General features: G+C 38.7%; 1 pseudogene; it reads right to left on the bottom strand.

Annotated features, from left to right (window-relative positions):
• Positions 1-976: 976 nt before the first annotated feature.
• Positions 977-1,400, bottom strand: LOC125084800 (thioredoxin-like; annotated as a pseudogene).
• Positions 1,401-7,897: the final 6,497 nt, after the last annotated feature.

The following is a 7,897-nucleotide window of genomic DNA, read 5'->3' as shown; positions in this document are numbered from 1 at the left end:
TTCCTCCTCCTTCCCCTCTTCTTCTTTTTCTTCTCCTCTCCCCCTCCCCTTCTCCCCATCCTCCTCCTACTTCCTTCCTCTCTTTCTGTCTCTCCCCTCCAGTATTTTTTAACAACTGCTGCACTCTAAGCCTGTACAGAGACCCTGTCTGCTCTCTGTGCTCCCTGGGTTAGCTCTTGATTATACAGATCCGGGTAGCTGCTCCCTGCTTCAGTGCTCCTTTCTCCCTGTTCCCACATATCTCAGAATCACAGAAACTTGGGGCCTTACCTGCAAGCAAGAAGCCGCCTCCTTAGAAATTACAGAATTACAGCCATTCACAATTGAGTATCTTTTTACCCTGTCATAGTGAGACTACAATTCCAAATCTTCCTAGCAAAATTTATGTATAGAAAGAATAACAAAAGACACTGCTATTCATCAGTACGTCGTGATTTAAATTTTCAGACACATTTGGGAAATAGAATCTGCAGGGAGAGGGAGAAGAAAAACAAATCATGGAAGTTTTAATGAGGAGACTGTCATTTTTCATAGAAGTGAGAACAGGGCAGGACTCCAATGTACATAAAAAGAAAGGACTTGGTATTTGATAAATGGTCAAAAGGACTTGGTAAGGAAAAGGGACACATTTTATTTTCCATCTTGCCTTGTGCTAAATTGTTCATTCCTTACCTCTAGACTTAAAAAGAGAAAAGTGTTCTGCAAGCCTTAGCTCACTTTGTTTGAGGTCTGATTACTCAAAAGAGAATAAGAAATTAGGTGACATAAGTATGAAGTCAACGAAATAGTATTGGCACAGAGACTAATCACAGAAAAGTCTACATTTAGGAAAGTGTTCATTTAAATATTTTCTATTGTAAAACTGGCTTTGTTAATATACTATTTAAGAAAAGTTTTTTTAAAGGGTAGAATTATTATTTTATTGTCATTAATAATCAGATGGCAGTTGGGTATAGAGTCTTCATAAAAGACTTTTGTAAATTTTAAAAAATCAGAAGTTTTCAACAGCCAAGGGCTGCTTATGTTTTCAGAAAACATAATTAGATTAATTCATTTATGGTGGCTTCAAGTTTTTCCTCATTAGCTCCAGAAAATTCACCCACCTTCTGTCCCTTTTTAAAAAAACTGGAAGGTCGGCATGCATTTGACCTCACACTGAAGGGACATCCTGACAGTCATCCATGTCTACTTCAAGGAACACCACATCGGAATACTTCTCAGAGAGGGAATGAAAGAAAGGCTTGATCATTGCAAGGCCCAAACCATGTGGCTGAGAAGTTAACTACTAACAGGTTTATCCCCTGCACCGTCCAAGGCTTCCTGAAAAGCAGACTTGCTTTCAATCTGCCTCATCGTCTTGGCGGCTGGCAGTCTGACAAGCAACCGTAAGAACTGATGAAAGTGGATCCAAAATACAGGATGGAGCTTAAGAAAAGTGTTTTGATTTTCTTTCTCTTTCATAATGTTCCTTATATTCTCATAACTTAGAAATATTCAGGATCCCCAAATCAGGAAGCTTCTTGTCATGGCACAGTCATTGCTGATAAATACTTAGTCTTAATAGCTTGCAGCATCCATTCATGGCCCTTTCAGTATGTGCCCATCCACTCATGACTCATTCAATCAGGTGAAGCAAGTGAGTCTGAAACCCACTGGAATGAAGCCACAATGGAAATTCAGTATTTCCACTATGCAGTAATTTCCCTCAGAAATGAAAACAAGGCATGCAGAGGTTATGTTACAAGCCTGGAAGGAGATTGTGCATTGGTGGGGAGAGAAGAGAATTAAAACATATACTCCAAGTAATGATCAGTTTGTGATCAGTAACATGACAGCTAACATCCCATGGGGGGAAAGAGTAAATGTCTTCCTAACCCTACAGTGCATGGGATTAACAGCTTTGACTGTCAGCGTTCTCCTGGACCAAGACCAGCAATTTAAACCTAGAGTAATCTTAGAAGATCTCCACCACAAGCACCAGCAAAGTCCCACAAGGGTTTTATATTACATTGCACAGTGAAAGACGCCAGAGAGAACTTCAGTAATCTCATGGTTGAAGAACTTTAATTTTTAAAAAAATCAAAAACAAAAGGACCGGGTGAATAAACATTGTAGGTGAGTAACTTCTTTAAGGACTGTTGGTCCTGTTAGCATGATAGACTCCATCTACTAGCATAATCAGCATTGGGATCCAGCTCTGTAGTATGATAGGTGAGATCGTTTGTTTACTCCTTACAAATGCAGTTATTGTAGGCAGGGTTTTGTTTTTCTTTTAAGATTTTATTTATTTATTTGGGAGAGAGAGTGAGAGAGAATACAAGAGCGGGGTGAAGGGCAGAGGGAGAAGCAGGCTTCCCACTAAGCAGGGAGCCCGATGCGGGGGTCCATCCCAGGACCTTGGGACCATGACATGAGCAGAAGGCAGACGCTTAACCAACTGAGCCAGGTTTTTTGTTTGATGAGGTAAATGTAAAGATTGATGAAATGTATTTTATGCTGTTGGGAGTTTGTAGTCTATGATCCTGGTTTACAGTTTTGTTATCTTTGATCTGTTCACTAATATTCGAGACAAACAGTAGGGCATGTGCCTTGCCCTCATTTACAAAATGTAAGTGGGCGTATCTTGTGTTACTTCCCTGTGATGACTGTTCCTTTACTCTTCACATGGTAACAGATAAGTACCAAATGTGAATTGTTTCATCAGCCTGAATGTATGATTTTAAAAAAAAAGTGTCAAGCAGAGCCCTCTGACACATCAGATGGCTACAAAGTTTGAACAAAAATCAATTAATATTTGCTGCTTGAAGCCTAGAGTTTCATTGTTGCTGTTATTATGGCATAAAAGAATATACTATATTCTTTTTCTCTTATAATCCTACTTATCTCCAGGATCCTCATCTCTCCTCTAGATGGTTCTATCCATGAGCTTACTTACTGGATCCGGGATCCCTAGCTTGCAGGCAGCATACCCAGAACTCCAGCCATGCTCCCATGAGTGGGGAGAGAAAGAAGGTGCAGAGGCACTGGGGCTCCATGTGTTACTGCTCACCTGGGGACAAGTTTGGCACCAGAGGGGAGGCTGAATGTGGTAGCAATGCACAAACCAAACATGTAGTCTTGCTCTACAAAAGAAATGGGGAAAGAAGAAGGAATTGGAAAAGTCTTACAATAGTGGGAGAACGCAGGACTCGTAGAGGATGAAGGTCCAGAGAAAGTAGGGAGCCTGGTGCTCATCTTGGGTAACAATGGTATTGGTAGTGGTACCAGCTGACATTCACTGTGGGCCAGTGGGTTAGCTCAGTACACTCTCTACTTAACCTCATTTATTCCCCGTAACAACCTTACAAACCCAGTACCATTATTTCTGCCACTTTAAAAATGAGCTTACTGAAGATCAGAAAAAGTGGAAGATTTGCCCAAAACTGTCATTGTTAAGAAAAACTATGATTCAGAGTATGTCCTGAATACATACAAGGTATGACACACCTTTCAGGGTGTGTCCAGAGTCAGTACTCCTAATCTCCAGTGCTGTTTTTCCTCAATTAAAATGGCAAGGAAGAAACCCATGCACTCTTTTACGAGGAACTGTGGACAGACATCAGTTTGTGCCTTTGCTCAAACCTGAGATCTCCCTTTTCATGTTTCTCTTTCTAATTTAGTTCCTACCAGCTGCTTATACCAATTCTAACTTTGCGGGCACAGAACGATTCGTAGAGAATTGTTGGCTCGCACTGCCTTGGCCTGAACCCCAGAATCTTGACTATCAAAGAGTGAGATGAGAACATTCACATTTCAGGAGCTTCTACAACTCAGGAAATTAGAAGGAAAAAACATTTTAATTGCTTAAAGGCTGAACTCAACTCTTTTAAGGAGAAGTACGCTTATTACACCTCTTTATTCTTAAATAATGTATTTTTTAATTTACTATTTCTGATATTGGTACCTATATTTATTGCGATTAGGCTTAATTTTCCTCAGCTAGTCTAGTGGGAGTAATAGTTTGAATGCTAGCCTGGTGTATGCTGCTTCAAGGTATTATTGCAGAGCCTTATACTTCCTTAATGTAATTGTTTTTAATATTGGTCATTATAAAATTGATTTCTGTGGACAATACTCCTTCCCAAATATCCCCCAGCCCCAGCAGCACAAGCACTGGAAACCTAGTCAGTAAAGCATCTAGTCTCTGCAATATCCCTGGTTTGCAGAATGTTTGCCGTAGCCAGCGAGGACTCTGTGGCTTGTCTGTCTCTGTTAACTCTGTGATTCAACAGTAGGGAGACTTCCTTCATTTGGTATAAAGAAAAGAATTGCTTTGTTGACATAAAAAGTTACCAGTTCTGGGCAGTTCCCAAACTTCAAAGATAATCTGGTTTTTATCCCATGATTTCATAGCCCAAAGTTTTGCTTTGCAATGATGTCAAGCCAATTCCATCTTTGCCAATCATGTGTTCATGTGGCCTGAAGCAGGGACAGCAAATGGTATCCATTTACTAGGCCAAGATTAGACATTTGGGAGCAACTACCTAACCCAGGCTAGAAAGAAAAAAAAAATCTATTATGCCTGTCATGTTGTAGGAGGGGAAAGACAACTTTAATACATCACCATTTCTCAAAGACATTTGAAATGTGATAATATTAACTTATAAAATCCATTTGTCTTCACACTTGTTGTATACATTACTTTTTATATTGTTTAATAGACTTTAAAATGATATATATGTTCATCTTATAATGTGCTTTAACATTTGCATTCAACAAAAAAAAGACAAAGAAAAAAACCTTACTCTTCTAGAAAAATTGAAATCAAGGAAATGTTAGGTCATGTCTGTATCAGTCTGTGGTCGTGCTCACTGCTGTTAGCAGAGCGTCAGTGACAATCATCATCCTAGTGAAGGAAGGGATTCCTGGCTCAGTCAGCTGTGTGTGCCCTACAGACTTCCCTGTTCTTCCAAGCCCAGAAAAAGAAAGACATGTCCATTCACTGGATGCAAGGAAAATCCTCACCAACAATGCGTGAGAGTGCCATCTGCCTTGATCTACCAACATGGGAGTGGTTTTTCATTTCCTTATTTTCATTCTCCCTAAACACTCTTGTTAGCGTAAATGCTAGGTCTTGCTGTGGAATTATGTATTCACGTTATATCAATCAATGTATGATAGGCAGTGTAAACCCATGCAAAGCCAATGTAGTCTTTTGTAGGCCCTTAGATGGACATCGTTAATGCAATTAATGTTTAATCAGTTTGAGAAAGGCGTTATAATTTGCTATGCATGCTTTTTAATTATTTTTTTTCTTTTGGAATAACAAACAACAAAATGCTGATGAATTTTATAATTTCCCAGATGCTGTTTTTCAGTGAACAATGAACAATGAGAAGTACCTGCAGGCTCTCAAATGATAAATACAAAATGATCTTGGTGAGAAACAAACAACTGAAGACATTCCAAAATAATATTTTATGGGGTCTATAATTAGGAATAATCTTTCAGCAAAGCAGGAATTAGACATTTCTTTGGGAAATTATTTGCTTTGTACTTAATTTTTAGTTCATGTTTCGTATGTCTTTACCCATCCTTCTGATCAGCTGTGGGTTTGAATATTAGCTATATACCTGCGGTTGTCCCATAACATTTGTAAGTTTCAGTTTTTACTTTAGTCACTAGTAAAGGCTGTCATGACACTCAGAAGAAAGCATGAATATAAAATAATGGGATGGGCAGAGCTGGGTGGTTGACTGCATGGGACTTACATTCATAATGGCCCAGCTTTATCCCGGATATCCTCACTAGCTCTCAGCTGGGTGTGGTACCTGAAGTCTCTAAAAATCTCTAAACCTTAGGTCCTTCCTTTGCAAAGTGAGGTTACCTTTAGTACCACCTCACAGAGTAGGGTAGGATGTTTGGAGATAACGCCTGTAAATGACTTAACCTGGTGCCGTGTGCATAGAGACTGTTGGTGGATGCTGGCTGTTAACCCTTCAGTTGTAGAAATCAGAACATGAGAGGTATTGTACTATTTCTCATTAATCTTTTATCTTTTACTTCTTCCTTTTTTTTTAATTTTCTAAAATTTTTAATTTTTTAATTTTTTTAAAATTTTATTTTATTTTTATTATGTTCAGTTAGCCAACATATAGTACCTCATTACTTTTTATTGTATTAAGGAAGGCACGTGTTGTGATGAGCGCTGGGTGTCCTTTGCAACTAATGAATCGGTAACACTACATCTTCCTTCTTTCATCATTCAGCAGCCTTAGAAATGGTCAGCTCAATCCCGAGATTGCTTTCTTTCCATCATTCTTACACACTGGTCTTTCAGTGGCCTCTCCACGCCTCACCTCTGTAGCCTAATACGGTAGTCTGAGCTCTTGGAGGCAGAGTTGTATGTTGTTTCAGTGGCCTGGGTATCTTTTGTGTTCAAGTAGTAACTACAGCAGAACTTAGCTGTTACTCCCTCTAAGCCTCAATTCATTCTTATGTAGGAAAAAAAAAAATAAGTGTGAATCGGTACCCTGTAGGGTTTTATACAGTCAGAAAGAGATAATAAAGCTCTTAACACAATACTTGGCATGTAAGGTCTGTTTGGTAAATGCTAGCTAATTGTATTCTCTTGCTAAAGAGCTGCATTTCAGGAAGTTTCTCCTCATAGGTCTTCAAAGTTTGCCTACCTCCCACATACAGTCTTGGGTTTCTAGTTACCCTTTGGAGTACCATTGTGTTTTTTACATTCATTTACAGTGGACATTTCTTCAAAAGCTGTTTCTTAATAAGAATGTTTGAGGATGAGTGTATAGTTTGCTTTAACTATGAACAAAATACTACTTATATTTATTCAAATAAACATTCCTGTCCAATGATCTATGATGTTTTTAAGGGTCAAGTCAAGAATGAATACTCCCCACTAACAAAAATCTGCAGAGAAATGCTGATGGAAAACTAGAAGAGAGTGGGAGAACTCTGCTTAGAACAGATGAAAGGGAAAATCATATTGGCATCCCTTTCCATTTTTCAGTTGCTTCCACAAGTGTCTGATACTTTTCAGAGTACCGGTGTTCCGTTGTCTTTGAGTAATTTTACGACTGTGTAAATCATAGGAAACTAAGAGTAACACAAACTATACTTGTACAGAGAAATGTAAATTGTGTGGCGAGGAATGTAATTGATTGTTGCCCTGTGGATATTGACCCACCTTTGATCAATTTATAATTCATTTTGGCATTCCTTATTTGACTCCCTATGTGTGGTGATTTGATGTTCCTTTCGATCTGGTGATAAATCATTGGTCCCTGCTCTAATTAATGAATTAAATAAAATCTTTGACATTCAAAAAGAAATTGTGTCTCTTTCAGGCTTCGATTACATGTATGTTACCAGAATTTACCTACAAGTTTTATCAAACTTCCCAAATGCGTATTGGTTACATGCATTACCAGAAGAACCAACAGGATTGCCTGAAAAATGCCACCGCCCAACTCTGTGTACCTATCAAGATAGATATGTAACAGTTAACCTATGCTAGTCACTCTTGAGAATGCGTATTTTATCTCATTTCATTTTCACAACAACCCTATGAGTTAAGTACCATTATTATCCCCTTTTCGAGAGGAGGCAAACAGGGCGAGTAACTTCCCAAGGTCACATGTTCCATAAAGGGTAGGGCTGTGATGAAAACCCAGGCAAGAGGCTAGTTGTAGTACCCATGCTACATTTCCTCTTAAAATACAACTTTAAGACAATCTGTTGGGGTTTTACACTAGGTATTAATGTTGATCTCAGTATTTTTAGTCGCATGTTTATTTGTTAAATTAAATTCTCTAAATGTTGCGTTACTTGCTTGCTGCTTTTCCTTTTTCTCCCCCTTTTCTTCCATTTGAGTGTTTAATCCCACCCTTGCTTG

The sequence above is a fragment of the Lutra lutra genome, chromosome 14 (assembly GCF_902655055.1).
Source record: "Lutra lutra chromosome 14, mLutLut1.2, whole genome shotgun sequence".
Taxonomy (NCBI): Eukaryota; Metazoa; Chordata; class Mammalia; order Carnivora; family Mustelidae; genus Lutra; species Lutra lutra.
Note: the sequence above shows the minus strand (reverse complement) of the source record. Positions and strands in the feature narration are given on the sequence as shown.